The following is a 22,684-nucleotide window of genomic DNA, read 5'->3' on the forward strand; positions in this document are numbered from 1 at the left end:
ACGAGAACAAATATAAAAAAAAAATTTTTTGAGTGGAGGTTGACTTAGGTTTAGCGTGTGTTTTAATATATAAATATGTATTTGAGTCAGTGATATTTTTATATGTGTCTATGAGGTTTAGTTTAAATTTAAAGGGTTAAAATGTGAAAATAAACGTATGAATAACTTCACACGTTCTTTTTTTGTGGACCCAGCATCAAATTTCTTTTAATCCATTTTGAGAGAATATATTAGAGGATTATGATAAACATGTCTACGTGGTGTAACCATAAAAACTTTGGAAGGAAGGAAGGAAGGAAGGAAGAAAGGAAGAAAGGAAGGAAGGAAGGAAGGAAGGAAGGAAGGAAGAAAGGAAGGAAGGAAGGAAGGAGAATATATTAGAGGATTATGGCAAAAATGTCTAAGTGGTGTAACCATGAAAACTTTGTACTAAATAATTGAACGTTGCTTAAAAACAGTAAATAGTCAATAAAACAGCATATCAACTAGTTTGGCATGATCTTACATTATAACTTTTATATTAAATAAAGATAATGGAATACTATTGTTCTAAATATTACATTTAATCTGGGTAACCATGGAGATCAGGAAACATTTACAGTCATTATTAGTGTAAGTCCACTTAAATACACTGTAGGTGATACAATATTTAATATTTATCATTCTACTGTGGTAACACCTGTTTCTTTCTTTCTTTCTTTCTTTCTTTCTCTCTTTCTCCCTCTCTAACATCTTGTTATCTCTTTTGTGGTTACACAATTTGACATTTTCAGGAGCATTCAGTCTTATTTTTGGTTAAAAATGGTGCAAATGTCATTTCAAATGATATAAAACCAACAAACCTGATGCTGCTTTTTAGTTTTTACATATTTATGAGTTGATCATCTTACCATTCCTTATGTATCATGTATAATATGTGAGGTGAAAGCAGTTTTCTCTCTGAGGACATGATGGAGTCTGGTTCACGCTCAAGCTGCAGAGGTCACCACCATTACTGTCTTAATGGTTCATATGAATGGGTCAATAATTCAGCAGTCACCGTGCAGTAACCCTGATTCAGAGCCGCGTCCTCGGAGGGAGGAGGAGGTGCAGTTAAAGAGAAGCAGATGAGGTTTGGAGGATTTGGTCAGAAGTGTCGGCAGTTTGTTACGTTTGTCACACGTCGTACATTTAGGGAGCGTACAGTCCATTTGGCTTCTCGCCCAGGGTTAGGGTTCTCATCAGGGGAGGAAACTGGCTGAGGGTGAAGCTGCAGGAGGCTGATGAAGTTAGCTCTGACACAACAGCGTGTTTTTATCTGTTTTACGCTCAGAGGACTGGACCCACCAGGACAACAGCTCTGGCCTGTTTATCAGTCCAGCACAGTCACAGGTAGAGTAAACATGACCGCTTCACCTTAATGCAGAATGTTAATATTAATAACACACTATACTGTTGCTATTATAGAAGTGCCATTACAGTTAGCTCATGATCATCAGGAATATAAATCATGGCCAGGTTTCTATTTAGATACTTCATTGCTAGAAAATCAGCAGAAGAAAATGCGAATGAATATAAGGAGATAAACAGCAGGTGGCGCTAATACTACAGTCTGTGTCATTTCAACTATTGCAGAAGAAGAAGAGGAGGACACAATGAAATGACGCCATTAAAAAACGGCTGCATTGATGTATTATAAGAGCTGATAGATCGCCACCACTCAGCCTATCAGTCGATTTTCCCCAGTGGTCACTCATGGTATTGCAGCCCTTTTTCCCCCATAGACAACCTTTACTAAAGACATACCTGTAAAACTGTTAACAGGACATGCTCAGTTATGACTCTTTCTATTACGAATGGAGGTTTTAAATTTGTAAGACTTTCTTTCAGCCAAGAAACACGCTTAAAAAAATCTGTGAGGTCATCAAAATGTTTAGTCTGTGGGCCGAGCAGGAACACTACTGAGCATGTGCAGTAGGCCGCATAATGAGGAAGCAAACCTAGAAAGCTCAAAACTTTTTTTGACGTATGCACCAGTAGAATAATTCTGAAGGAAGGAAGGAAGGAAGGAAGGAAGGAAGGACAGAAGGAAGGAAGGACAGAAGGAAGGAAGGACGGAAGGAAGGAAGGACGGAAGGAAGAAAGGAAGGAAGGACGGACAGAAGGACGGGTGAAAGGAAGGAAGGAAGGAAGGAAGGAAGGAAGGAAGGAAGGAAGGAAGGAAGGAAGGAAGGGAGGACAGAAGGACGGAAGGAAGGAATAGGCACCATGTTGGGTGTGGTACCCAGCTCTTATAAACATCCATGGTTTTTCTTTTCTATTTTCCCTCATCAGGATAAATGGAGTGAAACAACAAAGAGATGCTGCGGTGCCTTCCTTTCATCACACAGATTACATGAAATGACATGAAATCAACTCTCTGCAGTCACACATGATGCCACCGTAGTTTTATATTATTAAAATGAAGGACAAAAGGTGTTTGGAGAAATATCAGAAATGCTCCCTTTTGCCTCGGCCAGCTGGAGAGGTGAGTCTGATGTTTTTGTCACATGACAGATCTGTTACTGTATAATAAACCAAAAACTGGCAGTTTAATCCCATCTGGACTCCAGCAGCACTGAGACTGAGACTTTATCTCTGAGCAGACGTTTGATATGGATGCAACTGTGAGGAAAAAGGAAGAAATGAAGGGAGGGAGGGAGGGAGGGAGGAAGGAAGGAAGGAAGGAAGGAAGGAAGGAAGGACGGAAGGAAGGACGGAAGGAAGGAAGGAAGGAAGGAAGGAAGGAAGGAAGGGAAGAAGGAAGGGAGGAAGGGAGGAAGGACGGACGGATGGAAGGAAAGAAGGAAAGAAGGAAGGAAGGACAGAAGAAAGGAAGGAAGGAAGGAAGGAAGGACAGAAGGAAGGACGGAAGGAAGGAAGGAAGGACTTGAAGAAAGGAAGGAAGGGAGGAAGGAACGAAGGACGGAAGGACGGAAGAAAGGAAGGAAGAACTGACGAAATGAAGGAAGGAGGGAGGAAGGACGGACGGATGGAAGGAAAGAAGGAAGGAAGGACAGAAGAAAGGAAGGAAGGAAGGACAGAAGGAAGGAAGGAAGAAAAGAAGGAAGGGAAGAAAGAAAGGACGGACGGATGGACGGACAGACGGACAGAAGGAAGGAAGGAAGGAAGGACGGAAGGGAGGACAGAAGGAAGAACGGACGGAAGGACAGAAGGACGAGAGGACGGAAGGAAGGAAGGAAGGAAGGAAGGAAGGACGGAAGGAAGGAAGGAAGTTTCCAACCAACATAAAGTTTCATGTGGATAAAGAAAGAAAAAGAAAAGGTCATACTTCCAAAGTGAAATGATATTAAATGTGAATAATATCCAGTAAAGCAGTAACAAGCTGTGTCTGGGACTCTATTATCTCCCAGTGTGTTTAAATCCAGAGCTGCTCCGTAGTGTGGCAGCAGGAGTCCGTTTATCAGAGTGAGTCAGGCTGTCATATCTGCTGCCTCCAGGCCTCGGCACTCACTGGGGGGCCGCTGGGGGGCCGCTCAGTAAAGACATGACCAGCAGGCTTTACTTCCACTACTGCTACACTCATTCTTTACTGCATGTTATACTGTATGTTGTCATTTTGGGTTTAGAGAACATTTTGGAAGGAAGGAAGGAAGGAAGGAAGGGAGGAAGGAAGGAAGGAAGGAAGGAAGGACAGAAGGAAGGAAGGAAGGTAGGAAGGAAGGACAGAAGGAAGGAAGGAAGGAAGGATGGACGGAAGGAGGGAAGGACAGAAGGAAGGATGGAAGGAAGGACGAAAGGAAGGACAGAAGGACAGAAGAAAGGAAGGAAGGAAGGAAGGAAGGACGGACAGAAGGAAGGACAGAAGGAAGGAAGGACGGACAGAAGGAAGGAAGGAAGGAAAGAAAAACACTTGCTGGTTTTGCAGCAAGCAACATTTTGGTTTTTTTTTTCTCACCTGTCAAAACATTAAAATCTGATACATGAACTGATGGGGAGAACAGCTGCTCCCCATCATTATACATATATTATTATACATATAAAAATATCCAGTAAACTTAAAACTAAACAACAAGATATAAATATGTGATGTGTGTGTGATGAGCATAAAAACAACACACATGCTATTTATTTATGATCCAAAGTCCACAGCAAGATGACACCAGAGGCCTGTACTACGAAGCTGGATTAACCTATCCAGGATCTCTCTCCGTTACCTGGGTTGATTTATCCAGATCTTCGCAGTCTAGGATAAACGGTACTATGAAGCTGGTTATCAACTCGGTAAATCAACCCAGGGTTTTCCAATCTGGATCTCTGAGCGTTAACATAAAGGGGAGGTGTTTGCAGCGTCTGACCAATCACAAACATGCAGAAACCCTGCAGAGCAGACTACTTTACCCTTTACCATGGAGGAGCAGACAATTATTCTTCATAAATATGAAAAATTCAATCACATCATCCAGACCAAAAGCAACACTGATGCAGCAAAAGCCAGAAAGGAATGCCCACATTAAGTTAGTTTAATATTCAACATTCATTTGACATTCAAAATATAAACATATTATTCAACTATTTGAGTGAATGATGTCAAACCAGCTGTATAACATACAGACTAATATCCCTCATGTGCCACAATGATTCTTTTTTAAATACATAATTTGGTCAATTTTTACAATTTAAAAAATATGAATAAAATTCTGCTTTTCTGCACTTTTGCAGCGATTACTCTCAAGATGTTCTTATTGAGACTTTTTGTTTCCTGACACAAGTTCTGAAACTGGAGTGGTGGTAAGGTTATTTATTTATTGTAGGCCCTATATGTAAAAAAGATATTTGAAAAATAAGCCTGGTTGCACATGAGGGACTTTAGTCTGTATGTTATACAGTTGGTTTGACATCATTCACTCAAATGAATGCCATCCATCCATCCATCTTCTTGCCGCTTATCCGGGGTCGGGTCGCGGGGGCAGCAGCCTAAGCAGGGAAGCCCAGACTTCCCTCTCCCCAGCCACTTCGTCCAGCTCTTCCAGGGGGACCCCGAGGCGTTCCCAGGCCAGCCGAGAGACATAGTCTCTCCAGCGTGTCCTGGGTCTTCCCCGGGGTCTCCTACCGGTGGGACGTGCCCTGAACACCTCACCAGGGAGGCGTCCGGGAGGCATCCTGATTAGATGCCCGAACCACCTCATCTGGCTCCTCTCGACGTGGAGGAGCAGCGGGTCTACTCCGAGCTCCCTCCGGATAACTGAGCTTCTCACCCTATCTCTAAGGGAGAGCCCAGCCACCCTACGGAGGAAGCTCATTTCGGCCGCTTGTACCCGCGATCTTGTTCTTTCGGTCACTACCCAAAGCTCATGACCATAGGTGAGGGTAGGAACGAAGATCGACTGGTAAATCGAGAGCTTCGCCTTTCGGCTCAGCTCTCTCTTCACCACGACGGATCTGTGCAGAGTCCGCATTACTGCAGACGCCGCACCGATCCGCCTGTCGATCTCCCGTTCCATCCTTCCCTCACTCGTGAACAAGACCCCGAGGTACTTGAACTCCTCCACTTGAGGCAGAATCTCGTCCCCGACCCGAAGAGTGCACTCCACCCTTTTCCGGTTGAGGACCATGGCCTCGGATTTGGAGGTGCTGATTCTCATCCCGGCCGCTTCACACTCGGCTGCGAACCGATCCAGTGAGAGTTGGAGGTCACGGTCTGATGAAGCCAACAGGACCACATCATCTGCAAAAAGCAGTGACCCAATCCTGAGGTCACCAAACCGGACCCCCTCTACACCCTGGCTGCGCCTAGAAATCCTGTCCATAAAAATTATGAACAGGATCGGTGACAAAGGGCAGCCCTGGCGGAGTCCAACTCTCACTGGAAACAAGTCCGACTTATTGCCGGAAATGCGGACCAAGCTCTGACACCGGTCATACAGGGAACGGACGGCCCTTATCAGGGAGTCCGATACCCCATACTCCCGGAGAACCCCCCACAGGATCCCCCGAGGGACACGGTCGAATGCCTTCTCCAAGTCCACAAAACACATGTGGACTGGTTGGGCAAACTCCCATGCACCCTCAAGGATCCTGTAGAGGGTGTAGAGCTGGTCCACTGTTCCACGGCCCGGACGAAAACCACACTGCTCCTCCTGAATCCGAGATTCGACTATCCGACGGACCCTCCTCTCCAGCACCCCCGAATAGACCTTACCAGGGAGGCTGAGGAGTGTGATTCCCCTGTAATTGGAACACACCCTCCGGTCCCCCTTCTTAAAAAGAGGGACCACCACCCCAGTCTGCCAATCCAGAGGCACTGCCCCCGATGTCCACGCGATGCTGCAGAGTCGTGTCAACCATGACAGCCCCACAGCATCCAGGGCCTTGAGGAACTCGGGGCGGATCTCATCCACCCCCGGGGCCCTGCCACCGAGGAGCTTTTTAACCACCTCGGCGACCTCCACCCCAGAGATAGGAGAGCCCACACCCAAGCCCCCAGGCCCTGCTTCCTTACCAGAAGGCGTGTTGGTGGGATTGAGGAGGTCTTCGAAGTATTCCTTCCACCGATCCACAACGTCCCGAGTCGAGGTCAGCAGCACACCGTCCCCACCGTACACAGTGTTTACGGTGCACTGCTTCCCCCTCCTGAGACGCCGGATGGTGGTCCAGAATCTCTTCGAAGCCGTCCGGAAGTCTTTTTCCATGGCCTCACCGAACTCCTCCCATGTCCGGGTTTTTGCCTCAGAGACCGCCCTAGCTGCGCTCCGCTTGGTCTGCCGGTACCTGTCTGCTGCCTCCGGGGTCCTACAAGCCTAAAAGGCCCTATAGGACTCCTTCTTCAGCTTGACGGCATCCCTCACCGCCGGTGTCCACCAGCGGGTTCGGGGATTGCCGCCCCGACAGGCACCGACCACCTTGCGGCCACAGCTCCGGTCAGCCGCCTTGACAATGGAGGCACGGAACATGGCCCACTCGGACTCAATGTCCCCTGCCTCCCCCGGTACATGGTCGAAGCTCTCCCGGAGGTGTGAGTTGAAACTCTCTCTGACAGGAGACTCTGCCAGACGTTCCCAGCAGACCCTCACAATACGTTTGGGCCTGCCAGGTCTGCCCGGCATCCTCCCCCACCATCGGAGCCAACTCACCACCAGGTGGTGATCAGTTGACAGCTCCGCCCCTCTCTTCACCCGAGTGTCCAAGACATGCGGCCGCAAGTCCGACGACACGACTACAAAGTCAATCATCGAACTGCGGCCTAGGGTGTCCTGGTGCCAAGTGCACATATGGACACCCTTATGCTTGAACATGGTGTTCGTTATGGACAATCCGTGACGAGCACAGAAGTCCAATAACAAATGAATGTTGAATATTAAACTGACTTAATGTCTCTTGAAAATCTATACCTTTCGTACAGGATCATCGGGGACATCTAAAGGATTGCATCTCCCTAAAAACTCTTTCTCTCCTAAGCGTTCCTCTCATGATCCGCGCACCAATGTTGACAGGATCTTTTAAGAATGGGCAGGTAATTTTCTAAGAGAGCTGATTGGTCAGGAGGTGGTGCTTTTATAATCATTGATCTCTAATCCAGAACATAACCTGCTCCGGAGCAGGTTAGCCGTTCAGCATAAGTTACCATGGTGATTTACCCCGGTAAGAAGTGAACCAGCGTCTAGGACGGAAAACCCAGAGTTAACCCTGAAGTTACCTCAATAAGAGAAAATCCAGCTTCGTAGTACAGGCCTCAGGTTAGCCACAGTTAGCAACAGTTAGCCATGGTTAGCTACGGTTAGCGACCCACAAGTCTAGCGTGTTGTTGTTATTATACATCATCAAGCGCGCACTGGTAAACGTCTCATGGTGCGTTCATGTAGGCTCGGAAATGCGGAAAGGATGGAAGGAAGGACAGAATGAAGGAAGGACAGAAGGAAGGAAGGAAGGCAGGAAGGAAGGAAGGGAGGACAGAAGGAATGAGGGAAGGACGGGAAAGAGATGAGGAGAGGAGAAAGAAGAGAACTTTTTTTGTAATGTGTTCTCAGGTCTGAATGATAGAAATTGGACGTATATTTAAAAATGAACTGAAGTTGACATGAAACAGATTTCTTGTGTTCAAACTGTCTGCAATGAAATATGAGTCCAATTACATTTAGAAATCACTGCTTGCATTTCCATACCGTCCCAACTGTTTTTGTTCTGAGTTGGGTTTATAAAATGAGACAAATGAGAACACAAGCCCAACAAACGCTTAGCAAACGATGTAAAAAAAGAAAAAGAGGACATTTACTGTAATTTCGAGGCTAATTTGCGAGCTGCCTTTCGAAGCCATTACTGAAGCAGTTTCCAGCTGTAATGTTCTCAGAGTTCAGGTCAGCAAATCTAAACCTCATGAACTTCTCTATCTTGATCTTTGTGGTTTTGAGTAGATGTGTTCAGTTCTTCCATCTCGGTCTGATATCACTGATGTCACCGCTGACCAAGAGGGAAAAAAAAAAAACCCTCTCCCGTCTCCCGTCTTCTCCTCGGCTGCTGAGATTCCAGCGTATTAATCTTTAACTACTGCCAGATGGACGGGAAAAGCAGCGAGAGGAAGAGGAAAAGAGGGCTGAAGCACGGCCTCGCTGGTAGATTTGTTCAGGATGATCGGCTCGTCCGCTTCGCTGCCACAGCGACGGTAGGCGGTGACATCACCCACTCCTGAGCCCCGAGGCGATGAGGTCACGGATGGATGTTTGAGCCCCGATCAGGTTTCCCCGTAATCAATTTACACTTGGAGCCAAAGAGTTAAGACATGATGCTCTGACGTCTCCTCTCCCTCTACATTCAGTCAACACTTTACATCCTCTTTTATTTATATTCATGAGTCTAGATCATTGAAGAGCCACATACAGACCAATATGATCTCATTAAAAAGATGGAGGGAAGGAAGGAAGGAGGGAAGGAAGGAAGAAAAAGAAGACAGGAAGAAAGGAAGGAAGGAAAAGAAGACAGGAAGGACAGAGGGAAGGAAGGGAGGGAGGGAGGAAGGAAGGAAGAAAGGTAGGAAGGAAGGAAGGAAAGATAGAAGGAAGGAAGGAAAGATGGAAGGAAGGAAGGAAGGAAAAAAGGAAGGAAAAAAGGAAGAAAGGACAATAAGACAAGAAGGAAGGAGGGAAGGAAGGAAGGAATAGAAGACAGGAAGAAAGGAAGGAAGGAAAAGAAGACAGGAAGAAAGGAAGGAAGGAAAAGAAGACAGGAAGGACAGAGGGAAGGGAGGGAGGGAGGAAGGAAGGAAGAAAGGTAGGAAGGAAGAAAGGTAGGAAGGAAGGAAGGAAAGATGGAAGGAAGGAAGGAAAAAAGGAAGAAAGGACAATAAGATAAGAAGGAAGGAAAATAAGACAAGAAAGAAGGAAAGAATGATGGAAGAAAAGAACGAAGAGAAAAAAGACAAGAAGGACAGAGGGAAGGAAAGGAGGGAGGAAGGAAGGAAAAAAGGAAGAAAGGAAAATAAGACAAGAAGGAAGGAAGGAAGGACGGAAGAAATGAACAAAGGAAAAGAAGACAGGAAGGACGGAGGGAAGGAAGGAAGGAAGGAAGGACAGATGGAAGAAAGGAAAGAAGGAAGGAACGACAGGCAAATGGAAGGAAAAAAGGAAGAAAGGAAAATAAGACAAGAAGGAAGGAAAGAGAGATGGAAGAAAGGAAGAAAACCCAGTTAGACTTGTTTAGTTTGTTGTTGTTTAGAATGAAGTAAATCAAAGTAAACAACTACAAAGGTCTAACACAGACTTTTAAGGTTTTTTCCCCTGTAAACTAAATATCTGTGAATCACAAAACATTAAATAATCTCTTTTTGTCATTTTTCATGTGATCTTGTGAGAAAAGCACTTTTTATGGTAAGAATTAAAGAATTAAAGAATTAAATTGACGAAATGTCTCTTTTTTTATATTTTGTCACTCAGCTGGAGGTTATTTTAGCTTTTAGTTCTTTAATTGTTTAGTTTTCTCCACCCTCGATGTGTCATCTGAGAGCTCTCACACTGTGTAATGTTTTAATATAAAAGCCATCTGTTTATCTTCATAATCACTTTGACAGCGTGTGAGGTAATTGAGGCGGGATGGCTTTTTTTTGTTTCGTTCCTTCTTTGTGTGAAAGGACACAAAAGTGACGCACACTGTGATGGTTTGATACATTTTCAATTACAGACGTCTGATGATTAGTCCTGAGGCCGTCTGCATCGCTCTTTGTTCCCTCGGAGATTTACCGCCTCCGTCAGCGCTCTCACACAAAGTGTCTTTATCCCTGATTATTGAGTAGTCTCGTTCTTCATTTTGCTGCCGTGATGAGTGTGAAGATTACAGCGTCTGAGAGGAGTAAACATGTAAAGGTGACGACTGTGAGAGATTCAATAAACACTGACTGACTCCAAAAGGGATTCACACCATCTGTATAGATCTCATCGACTAGTCCTCCGAATCTAATGAGCAGTTTCGTGTTTTGACCAGGCGGGGAGTTCAGGTGCTCTGAAATGAGGCCAACGCGGAAGTAACTTAGAGCTGCATTCTATCAAAAGGCCACCAGGGGGCGACCGTCTCTATACAAGTCAAGGGAGAATTCACCAACTTCTCACTTGATTTCTAACCTCCAGTAAACGTTTTCAAAATGTGTTTATGGTCTCAATCGCTAGTTTAAAGCCTTCTTCAATGCAGTATGATGTTCATTTGTGACATTTTGGCCTCCCTGATTTTATATTTGACGTAAAGCAGGGTATGCATTAGGGCGTGGCTATGTCCTGATTGACAGGTTGATTCACCAATTTCCTAAGTAGTATAGTAGAAGTATAGTAACAAAAAGACTTTGCTACTAAAAACACTGTAACGTTGAAACATAGAAGATGAAGATTTGACTCATTTGGACGCTGAAGCTTCATATTAGCTTCACATCAACTTTTAAATCCATGTTTCCACAGAAGGAGGACTGTGGATTTAGTCCTCCATCACTTCCATTGTAAACATTATGAAGGATCTAATGGTCAGTATGAACAGGAGGAATCATTACAGCATGAAAAACTGGTTTCAATGTCTAGTTTGCCTCCTGACTGCACAGAGACTTGAAGACTCCTCTACTATTTAAGTGGCCCGTTGGTCTAGGGGTATGATTCTCGCTTTGGGTGCGAGAGGTCCCGGGTTCAAATCCCGGACGAGCCCTTACTTTGATTACTAAGAAAAATAAACATCATTAAATCTACACTAAGTGCCTTATGAAGGATCTTCTAATGGTCAGTATGAACTGGTGGAATCATTATCATCACATATTCGGAAAAACTGTGAACTTATCCTTTAATTTTTAGTTCACGCTTTGGATGAAAAATGGCAAAACTATCATAAATTTGTCCTCCATCTATACCTGTCCAGGTTTGCACTCACATATAGAGTTTATAAAACTAAATGGAACAACATACTTGTGGGAGAAAAGCAGGAAGAGGCTCATTTGAAAACATTTGCAGGGCTGTAATTACATAACGACACTCACAGGTTGTCTGCCTCATTACGAGATGGAAAACAGGGGGAACAAATGAACGACACATCTTAAGAGTGTGGATGTTTGCAGACAGACCAGAGCTGCTGGTTTAACTTCATGACGTCACTTTTCCACCGAGTTGGAGCCAGTGCTGGTTCGGAGCTAGTGCTAGAGCCAGTGCTCAGTTGGTGCTTGTCCTAGCTTACGAACCTGTTGCTTTTCCACTGGCAAGGAGCCACGCAATTATGTCACTGTATAACGTAGCCAGTGTGCGCCTTTGAAGCACTTCCATGATTCACCAGTGAGAGGCAGCAACATGGCGCAAGGCTAAGAAGACTAAGAAGAAGACGACAGCTCTGGCAAAAAATTATAAAAATAGTACTTTTAATCAACAAATCTTTAACCCTCTGTAAATGCCACGCTAGTCAGCTAATGAACGTTAGCCCCGCTAGTCTGCTAATAAACGTTAGCCCCGCTAGTCTGCTAATGAACATTAACCCTGCTGGTCTGCTAATAAACGTTAGCCCCGCTAGTTGCTAATAAACGTTAGCCCCGCTAGTATGCTAATGAACGTTAGCCCCACTAGTCTGCTAATGAACGTTAACCCCACTAGTCTGCAAATAAACGTTAGCCCCGCTAGTCTGCTAATAAACGTTAACCCCGCTAGCTGGCTAATAAACGTTAGCTCGCCCCCAGCCCACTGACGTAATCGGTTCTTGCTTTAGACCAGCAAAGAGTTGGTGCTCGCTCTGGCTCCCGTTCTGAGGCTCGGGGCTGGAGCTTTGGCGGTGGAAAAGCAATAACCCGGTGCCTAGTCAGGCTCTGGCTCTGAACCAGCACCAGCTCCAGTTCGGTGGAAAAGAGGTACAGGTCATATAAACAAACAGGAAATGTCTGTGTCTGTTACTAATATTGTATCACAGAAGTTCATCATGTCTCACTTAATAATTCATGCAATAAACTATGAAGACTCGTGCAGTGGTTATGAATTATTCAGGCGGTAGTTGCCTCTTGTCTCAGGTCCTCGTCCAATCCTGCCCCCGGAAACATGACTGCTGGCTGTGTTACATCCACTGGAAATGTGTATTTTTCTATAATCCGAGAAGAGTGACATCCTTATACTCTTGATCTACTTGTTTGTTTTTTTTTACCTAAAACTTGTGTAGTAGGGCTTTAATTTTTATTATTATTCTTATTTTCTGTCTTTTTCTTTATGTTCTGTCTTATCATCAGCTTGTCAAGCACTTTGAACTACGGTAAACTGAATGAAAGCTGCTATATAAATAAAGAGTTAATGATTCATTGTTTGTTTGATTGATTGGTTGATTTCACTCGCTTTCATTCAGGTTAATGTAGTTCAAAGTGCTTCACAGCTGATTCACAAGCGGATAATAAAGCAGAACAAGTGACAAGATAAAGAAAAGGAATAAAAATAAAGAACAAATAACAGCAACGATTCCTGAGAATTGTTTCACATCGTAGCATCTCTCTCATCTTGTTTTCTGTCTGCCAGTCCACTAATGACACCAATAAAAGGCAAAAAAGCCAAAGAAATAATCTTTATGGTCACATTCCCGCCAAAAACGAACCGCTCCAGACTTCATTTGTTTCCCGACTGACACTAAACGGTCTCTGTGTGGTTGCTTTGGTTCAGAACTGCCCGAACTGATGGAAAAAAAAAAGAAAAGAGGAAAAAACGTTCAACTGGACTGAACAATAGAGGTTTGAAAACACCCTAAACAAGTTCACATCTGAGCTTTGGTTTGTGAACAATGAGTCAGCAGTTGGTTTCCTTGGTGATCGAGAAGAAAACACATCCTGAAACCTTCCTGTTAACCCTGTAAAGTCTGAACATATCATGAACTAATGCAATAAAATGACAGCTGACAGATTAACAGATAAATGAGCTTCTATACCTGCTGTTTTTATTTTATTGTTTATAATCTGATTCACACATTTTCACCAGGAATTTACCATAAAATAAAATACTAAATATTTAGTAATTCAACATTGCATCAGTCTAGTAACTATTCCTATTGAAGTATCACTAACAATTTCAATGTTTTTCTTACCTTAACTTTTTCTAAACTGGGAAAAAACATTGAAAACCTTAAAAATTGTGGCTGATTGACAGTGTTGAAATAAAAAGGTCCCCTAGTGGTTTATCTGTGTACTACATGTATGCACTTATCGTATATATATATATATATATTAGGTCAGAGGTGTCAAACTCATTTTCATTCAAGGGCCACATACAGACAAATTTGATCTCATGTGGGCCAGATCATTAAAAAGATGGAAGGAAAGAAGGAAGGAAGGAAAGACAGACAAAAGGAAGGAGGGAAGAAAGGTAGGAAAGACAGATAGTGAAGGAAGGACAGACAGAAGAGAGGAAGGAAAGAAGGAAGAACAGAGGGAAGAAAGGAAGGTAGGACAGATGGAAGGAAGGAAGGAACAAAGAAAGGAAAAAAGGAAGGTAGGGAGTAAGGACAGATGGAAGGAAGAAAGAAAGGAAGGAACAAGGAAAGGAAAAAAGGAAGGTAGGGAGTAAGGACAGCTGGAAGGAAGAAAGAAAGAAACGAAGGAATGAAGAAAGGAAAAAAGGAAGATAAGGAGGACAGATGGAAGGAAGGAAAAGAACACAGGAAGGAAAAGGGCCGGATAGGACTCCTCGGCGGGCCGGTTCTGGCCCACGGCCGCATGTTTGACACCCCTGTATTAGGTTATATTAGCTCTATGAAACTCATGGATCACATAAGAGTCACTTAAAGGGTTAACAGACACAGAAATACATTCATCTACATTAGTGAAGCTGAATCAGATGAAGCTGAAACTGTTTGGGTCTGAACCAAAATGGTCTTCTAGGACCGAGAGCAGACTGCCAGCACCGGGACAGTGATGGATAGACTTTTTTGCTGCACTAAGGCCAACACATTATGGAGTGTTTTAGCAGCAGTAGATAAAGCCGGACGACCTGCCAAGCTGCTGGCTTTGGGTCTGTTTGCTTTGCTTTCTGTGTGATGGGACAGCAGGCAGGCGTATGGCAGAGGGCGAACCGATACAGTCAGTAAATAAACTGTGAAAACGAGCGACGCAACACGACATAGAGTCCATTCAAAGAGACAGAAATTCACCATTTCATTAACAAGACTTGCAGGATATTTCTAACATTTTATATTACGTATAACTTGATTTCAAGTAGAAGAAGAAAGACGATCAAGAGTTCTCTCATGGCTTTACTGTCATTGTTAAGGCACATTTATACTTTACATATTTGTTATTATTGTTGCTAGTTTCGTTTTTTTTCTCTTGTTGTAAAGGTTTGCCAGATGCATGCTGGGTACTATGTTCCTCTAGAAGTTTTCCTTATTTTTTTTTATGTTGTTATTTACGGATATTGTGACATATGGAGGATTGTGTATTGAATGAAAACACACAGAAAAGCAAAACAGATTCATATTTTGCTCTGTGGAAGTCTGATTTCTCTTTAAAAGGAACATAACAACACCGACATGGCCAATTTCCTCTGAAAATAAGGGACATAACGATCCTCAGTTTTTTATTTTAAAAGAGGGAGACTGTAAATAATACACAAGAAAGAGTCCTGCCAGCTTTGTCAAGAAGGGTAGAAAAGATGAAAACACAGCAGTATTTATCATAAAGCAATACATCTTTATCAAGAAGAGTAAATGTGATTTTAAGAAGTCTTTGTAATAATTCAGCCGCCTCTGACTTCACTTGTCCTGGCAGACAATCAGTGACGTATGTTCACAGCTGGGAGTGTGTAAATCTAGTTCCTGACAATCACAGCTGATTGCTGATTGCTGAATTGATTGCTGAAACTGTCATTGTCAGACTAAATAAATGACATTAATAGATCTATTTATGGATATTTGATACACCACACTGCTCACTTTATCTCTTTATTTTTTTACTGTATTTATTCATTTATTTATTGATCCATTATTCTTATTGTGTAGATGTTCTTCTTTATTGTATTCGGTGTATATACATAGTGAGAGAGAGAGCACCAAGCCAGGAGTATTTCGTTCTCTTTCATGTGTCTAATAACCAGTGAGTATAACCGATGAATAACCAAATATTCGCTGCATGCCGACATTCACAAGAGCTAAATAGATAATGTGTCGATATTCATAACAAACAACAAGCTTTAACTGCACAAACTTGTGTTAATATAAATGATAATCAGCCTTTCGTTCAGACTTTAGTTCCAGATGTTGACGTACTAGTTTGCCGATTAGCGTCAGGTCCGTCTCCCTTAGCAACCGTCACAGCAGACAGTAGCTTTTTGTCCATGTGAAGCCACCGTAGCTCAACTCTGCTCCACATGTTTCACACCTGACAACATTATCCTTTACTTTCTGGAAGCTTTTAAACCACGCTGGACTTTAGTGTGTCTTCGTTTGCATCATGTTCCCTCCAGTCAGCTAGCTAGCAGGCTAACTTACTACCAGTCAGCTAACTAGCTGGCTAACTTACTACCAGTCAGCTAGCTATCAGGCTAACTTACTACCGAGTCAAAGTAGCCGAGAGCAGCAGTTAAAATTCACTCTGTGTCAGACTCTACTTCAACAAAAAGTCGAGGGGCTTTACAGAAGCTTAGAGCTCCTCCTAGTGGCTGAAAGTAGCTATTAATGAACCTTTCACACTAGACTACACAGCTCAACCCTTTCTAAAAAAACAACCACAGCACAAAGGTTGACATTAGTCCCCGCGAACGATTCTCTAGTATCTACATGGCTGGAATTACTATAAAAATCTTTGAATCCTTGAATTTATGTTACTGTTTGGCTAAGCTTTTTTTCCTCATAGTTTTTTATTATTAAAAAAAGGAGGGAAAAATGTCTTTGAACAGCAGCAGACAGGTTCAGCAGGACTGTGGAGCTCTGGTTACATCAGGATATAAAACGTTTCAAAAACAGGATTTTACCTGCTGATAACTGAGGGAAAGATTTCCTCCTGCAGGTCTGCACTTAAACACAGACTGGCCTCTCTTTATTATCATTTTTCTCACTGACCAACTCCTGCCTCCTACATCCTCCCCCTCCCCTAATTACCATATTGCAGTTTACTGTGACAATCAGCCTCTAAATGAGAATCAGCAGTTAACCGCGTCTGGAAACGGCTCGTTGCTCTCGTCGTCCCCTGTGAGCTTTTACGTCCTCGTTCAGCTATCCGCTCTTAATTAGCATCTGTTAGCTGTGAAAAGCTAAACTAAACTGCAACTTGTCTTCAGCTTAATGAGGGCAGAGCTGATTAGCTTGAGAAACAGAGCAAAGGAGCAGCAGTCCAGGGAAAGATTAACTACTTTCAGCCTGGTCTCTGGAGTATTATGAGCACGCTGGGATCTCTCATTAGTTTCTCTTGTTGAGGATGAGCGGGAATACTTTTACTTGGTTTTTCATCATAGTCGTCTGTCTTTCCACGAGTCACAATGATGCCTCTCATGTCCTAATTGGCTGTTGTTGACCTTAAAAAAGAGGCGACTAACAGGCCAAAGTCCTCAATCAGCTGGAGGGTCGTTCAATCACTGAAAGAGTCTCTGAAAACTCTTGTGAACATGAAGCGTTCAGCCTCTCCTCCACTGGAGAGCAGGCACGCTGTGATTCATCCTCTTTTGAATTATTGTCTGCACAGGTTTTTTGCACCTAATTCAGACTGCAGATCATTCATCACATCGTGGAGCCACAGTTTGAGCCTCAGACCGCTGCTCTACACCAGACACCTCTACCACACAGGCTGCATTGGTGCAGCTGCAGCTCCTGTCTTTATACATACGGGTCAGTGATAAATAAGAGTTGGCAGGGTGACCAATTCCAAAATATGTTAAAAACTAGTTATAAAAGCAGCATCAGGTTTGTTAAAATGTACATTTAGTATTTTTGTTGGTTTTATATTATTCAAATGACATTTGCACCACCAAAAGAATGCTCCTGAAAATGTCAAATGGTGTAACCACAAAAGAATGATAAATATTACATATTTTATCCACCTAGAGAGAAAGAAAGAAAAGAAAGAAAGAAAGAAAGAAAGAAAGAAAGAAAGAAAGAAAGAAAGAAAGAAAGAAAGAAAAAGGACTAAGGAGAGAAGGAAAGAACAAGAAGTAGGAAGAAAGGAAGAGGAGGAAGAAGAGAGAACAAAAACTTAGAGGATAGAGAGGAGGATAGAGAGAAAGAAAGAAAGAAAGAAAGAAAGAAAGAAAGAAAGAAAGAAAGAAAGAAAGAAAGAAAGAAAGAAAGAAACAGAGGTAACCACAGTAGAATGATGAATATTAAATATTTTATCACCTACAGTGTATTTAAGTGGACTTATACTAATAATGACTGTAAATGTTTCCTGATCTCCATGGTTACCCAGATGAAATGTAATATTTAGAACAATAGTATTCCATTATCTTTATTTAATATAAAAGTTATAATGTAAGATCATGCCAAACTAGTTGATATGCTGTCTTATTGACTATTTACTGTTTTTAAGCAACGTTCAATTATTTGGTACAACGTTTTTATGGTTACACCACTTAGACATTTTTGCCATAATCCTCTAATATATTCTCCTTCCTTCCTTCCTTCCTTCCTTCCTTCCTTCCTTCCTTCCTTCCTTCCTTCCTTCCTTTCTTCCTTCCTTCCTTCCTTCCTTCCTTCCAAAGTTTTTATGGTTACACCACTTAGACATTTTTGTCATAATCCTCTAATATATTCTCCTTCCTTCCTTCCTTCCTTCCTTCCTTCCTTCCTTCCTTCCTTCCTTCCTCCCTTCCTTCCTTCCAAAGTTTTTATGGTTACACCACTTAGACATTTTTGCCATAATCCTCTAATATATTCTCCTTCCTTCCTTCCTTCCTTCCTTCCTTCCTTCCTTCCTTCCTTCCTTCCTTTCTTCCTTCCTTCCTTCCTTCCTTCCTTCCAAAGTTTTTATGGTTACACCACTTAGACATTTTTGTCATAATCCTCTAATATATTCTCCTTCCTTCCTTCCTTCCTTCCTTCCTTCCTTCCTTCCTTCCTTCCTCCCTTCCTTCCTTCCTTCCTTCCTTCCAAAGTTTTTATGGTTACACCACTTAGACATTTTTGCCATAATCCTCTAATATATTCTCTCTAAATGGATTAAAAGCAGAAATTTGATGCTGGGTCCACAAAAAAAGAATGTGTGCAAGTTATTCATACGTTTATATTTTACTAGCACCATCTGGCTGGACCTCTCTCACTTTAAAGGGGGATGAATATTTATGCAATCACTTATTTTACATTATATATTTTTAGAGGGTTTTTTTATTTATTCTTGTTCAAAAAGCCAAATTATGAATCAGCACAACTAAAGTCATGTTACACTCACCAGTCAACCTTTCACTTCCTGTGTTTTTCCCCCTCTCGTCTTAGTTGATTACCTCACCTGTTTCACCTGTGTCCTTGTTTCACTCACCTGCTTAGTTTGCAGCCTGCTTTTTTTGGCTTTGCTCTCTGCATATGGTGACAGTTTTTTATCATGCGCTACTCTTTCTCCTCCAGCAGGAACAAACGCTTAATGGAAAGCAAACTCTGTGTCGGCTGGACAAACACAATTCACGTATAAATCACGTTGATGTGGAAAGCAGTAGGAGGGTTGCACCGCTTGCCCAGATATCTGTAATATCTATAAAGTAATACGCCAGATTAACAAATATGCCAGGTTGAAATAAAGCTGACATACAGGCGAGAGGTTGATATCAATCCTCTCTGCAAGAACAGCAAATAAGCTTTGATCCCAACTTTTAATCCATCGCTTTTAAAGGACACAACAAGCAGAGCAGCAGATGTTTTATCCAGCAGATGTGTGCTGGACTCTTAAGGGATGAGATGTTTATCTTACAGACTCTCTTTTCACATGAAGTATGAAGATCATTCTCAACTCAACTTTATTTATAAAGCACTTTGAAACAACCACAGCTGAAACAAAGTGCTGTACATAAATCAATAAAACAATTAACAGGAAATAAATACTAAAATAATTGTTATTGTTTTTAACCCTCCTGCTGTCCTCGAGTCAAGGAAGGAAGGGAGGAAGAAGGAAGGAAAGGAGGGAGGGAGGAAGGGAGGAAGGAAAGGAGAGAGGAAGGGAGGAAAGGAGGGAGGAAGAAGGAAGGAAAGGAGGGAGGAAGGAAGGAAAGGAGGGAGGAAGGAAGGAAAGGAGAGAGGAAGGAAAGATAGGAGGGAGGAAGGAAAGGAAGGAAGGGAGGAAGGAAGGAAGAAAGGGCGATGGAGGAAGGAAAGAAGGAAAGAAAGAAAGAGAGAAGGAGGAAGGAAGGACAGACGGAAGGAAGGAAGGAAGGAAAGAAGTAACAAGGTCAATTTGACCCGGGAGGACGACTGCTGGAAAAGCTTGCCTCCACCAGGTCAAGATGTAATTCATGCCTTGCAATGGGGGGGTTCTGCATTGTGCTCCCTGTTTTAGCTTAGCATGCTTAAAAGGTATTTTGTGTCTATCCAAAGCTTATATCTTACTCCTCTGCACTGTAGACCTCCATTATTGTCCAAACTCTATTAAAAACACATCAATGAGCCACTTCATCGCTGCACAGGATAACATGTTCCTCCATTACAAAGAGTAAGGGGCATTACAAAGAGTAAGGGGCATTACAAAGAGTAAGGGGCATGTTAGCTGGTTGAGTATATACGGGAACACTACTGGAGCCTTCAGCGCCAAGCAAAGCTGTATTAAATGGTTTGATCTATGATGAGAGTGTTCCTGGCTGAATTCACATCAACAACAGAACTGTTAGAGCGCTCCTCATATAAAATGCAACATCTCCACACACAGAGGTTCAGTGATTCATTTCAATTCTTGTTCATCAGTAAAACTTTGTTCTGTGAGTGATTTTAAACCCTCCGCCCGATGCTAACAGCTCATATCTAAACAGGAGGTGTAATTCCTCTCTGATGGAGCTTTTCCACTCTACAGTTCTAGCTCTACTCGACTCCACTCCACTCGGTTTGGTACCAGGAACCTTTCCCATTACTATAGTACCTACTCAACGTGAGCGGGGTCGTCATAGCAACGCTGCATTAAACTGCCGTGACTTTGTTTTATACGCGACACAAACACATAACCAATGGAGGACATGGAGGTGATGGTGTACTTGCTGCTGTATGTGGCTTTCTGTCACACACAAAGCAAGAGAAGAGAAACCGAATCACTGTAACGCTGTTGTTGGTATTTAACCTTTGTGTCGTCCTCCTGGGTCAAATTGACCCCATCTGTTTTGACTGTTCCTTCTTTCCTCCCTTCCTCTGTTCCTTCCTTCCTTCCCTCCATCCTTCCTTTCTTCCTTCCTACCTTCCTCCTTTTTTCTTCTGTCCTTCTTTCCTTCCTTCCTCTTTTCCTTTCTCCCTCCTTCCTTTTTTCCTCCCTACATCCTACCTTATTTCTTTCCTCCGTATTTCTTTATTTCTTCCTCCCTTCCTTCTTTCCTTTCCTCCCTCCCTTCCTTCCGTCTGTTCTTCCTTCCCTCCTTCCTTCTCTTTCTTTCCTTCCTTCCCTCCTTCCTTCCTCCCTATCTCTTTTCCTTTATCCCTCTCTCCCTCCTTCCTTCTTTCCTCCCTTCCCTCCTTTTCTTCCTTCTTCCTCCCATCCTTCCTTCCTTCCTTGTCTCGACACGAGGGTGAAAAATGCCGGGTTTGATTCTTGTGTGGGACGGCTCATGACTCTTCCAGTGACTCTCTGACCAATCAGCGGCCGGCAGTCTGTTGACGTCACATTTAGTATCGGCTCGCTGGAACCTCAGCAGAGCAGGTACTAAAACAGTAGCAGGTACCAGGTACTATCCCTAGTGGAAACCCAAAGAAAACGAGTAGAGTCGAGTAGAGCTAGAACTGTCCCTTCCTCACCACTCAGGACTCACAGATCATCATCATGCAGCTTTCTTACTGGACATTTTAACTATTTTATGCAATTTGTAAAAAAAAAAATAGCCATCAATAGAACAGAAGGTAAAAATGTTCTCCAGTGATAGAAGAGGACCAATGTGTACAACTACGCAAAATAATGAACAGCTGCTGCTTCTACATCACCTCGTATAATTCATGAAGAAATGGATACTCACTGTCCAGTCAGTGGTCAGCTTTCTGCACGTAACGCTGAACTGTGTGTGTGTGTGTGTGTGTGTGTGTGTGTGTGTGTGTGTGTGTGTGTGTGTGTGTGTGTGTGTGTGTCTGAGGCTCGTGTGAAGGTGGAAATGTGTTTTTTTCTCCCTTCCTGTCAGCTCTTGTGTGTGTCTGGAACAAATGGTTTCCCATTAATGAGACACAAACCAGTCTGAATATAGATCAGCTGTTCTGCTGAGCTGGAAAATGAAACCACAGCACACAACTTCTCAACAGGTCACTGCTGTTAATTGATCGTATCCATTTTGGACTGTGAGGCTCTGAGTCTGAAGCTCCGTCTGCAGTGAGTTTAATCTCCTGCAGTAAAAACTACACATACTCTCATTTAAATGGGACGTTTCAAGCGTTACCATGAAATAAGATACAAAATATTTAGTAATTTAACATTGTATCAATCCAGTAACTATTCATATTGAATATCACTAACTAAAAATACTGCAAAGGAAGATACAAATACTGCAAAGAAAGACAAGAATACTGCAAAAGATACAAATACTACAACGGAAGACCAAATACTACAAACAAAACGAAAATACTGCAAAAGGGACAAAATACTGCAAAGACAGACAAAAATACTGCAAAGAGACAGGAATACTGCAAATAAAGATACAAACATTGCAAAGGAAATATAAAAATACAGCAGAAAGGCAAAAATACTGCACAAAAAACCAGGAAGGTAGACCAAATACTACAAAACAAAAATACTGCAAAATGGGCAAAAATACTGCAAGGAAAGATACAAATACTACAAAGAGATAAACATACTGCAAAGAAAGAGAAAAATACTGCAAAAAAATATAAATACTGCAAAGGAAGACCAAATACTACAAACAAAACAAAAATACTGCAAAAGAGACAAAATACTGCAAAGACAGGCAAAATACTGCAAAGAGGCAGGAATACTGCAAATAAAGATACAAACACTGCAAAGAAAATATAAAAATACTGCAAAGGAAGACAAAAATACTGCAAAGGAAGACAAAAATACTGCAAAGAAAGAGAAAAATACTGCAAAAAAATACAAATACTGCAAAGGAAGACCAAATATTACAAACAACAC

At 42.6% G+C, this 22,684-nt stretch overlaps 1 protein-coding gene and 1 non-coding gene across 2 annotated transcripts in view; one reads left to right on the forward strand and one right to left on the reverse strand.

The window, feature by feature from the left end:
- The window catches only part of LOC128366705 (atrial natriuretic peptide receptor 1-like), a 96,361-nt gene that overhangs the window by 62,223 nt on the left and 11,454 nt on the right, over window positions 1-22,684 (reverse strand). The window lies entirely within an intron of this gene.
- Window positions 11,080-11,151, forward strand: trnap-ugg (transfer RNA proline (anticodon UGG)). The gene has a single exon. It is a non-coding gene; the product is annotated as a tRNA-Pro (tRNA).

The sequence above is a fragment of the Scomber japonicus genome, chromosome 10, assembly GCF_027409825.1.
Source record: "Scomber japonicus isolate fScoJap1 chromosome 10, fScoJap1.pri, whole genome shotgun sequence".
Classification (NCBI taxonomy): Eukaryota; Metazoa; Chordata; class Actinopteri; order Scombriformes; family Scombridae; genus Scomber; species Scomber japonicus.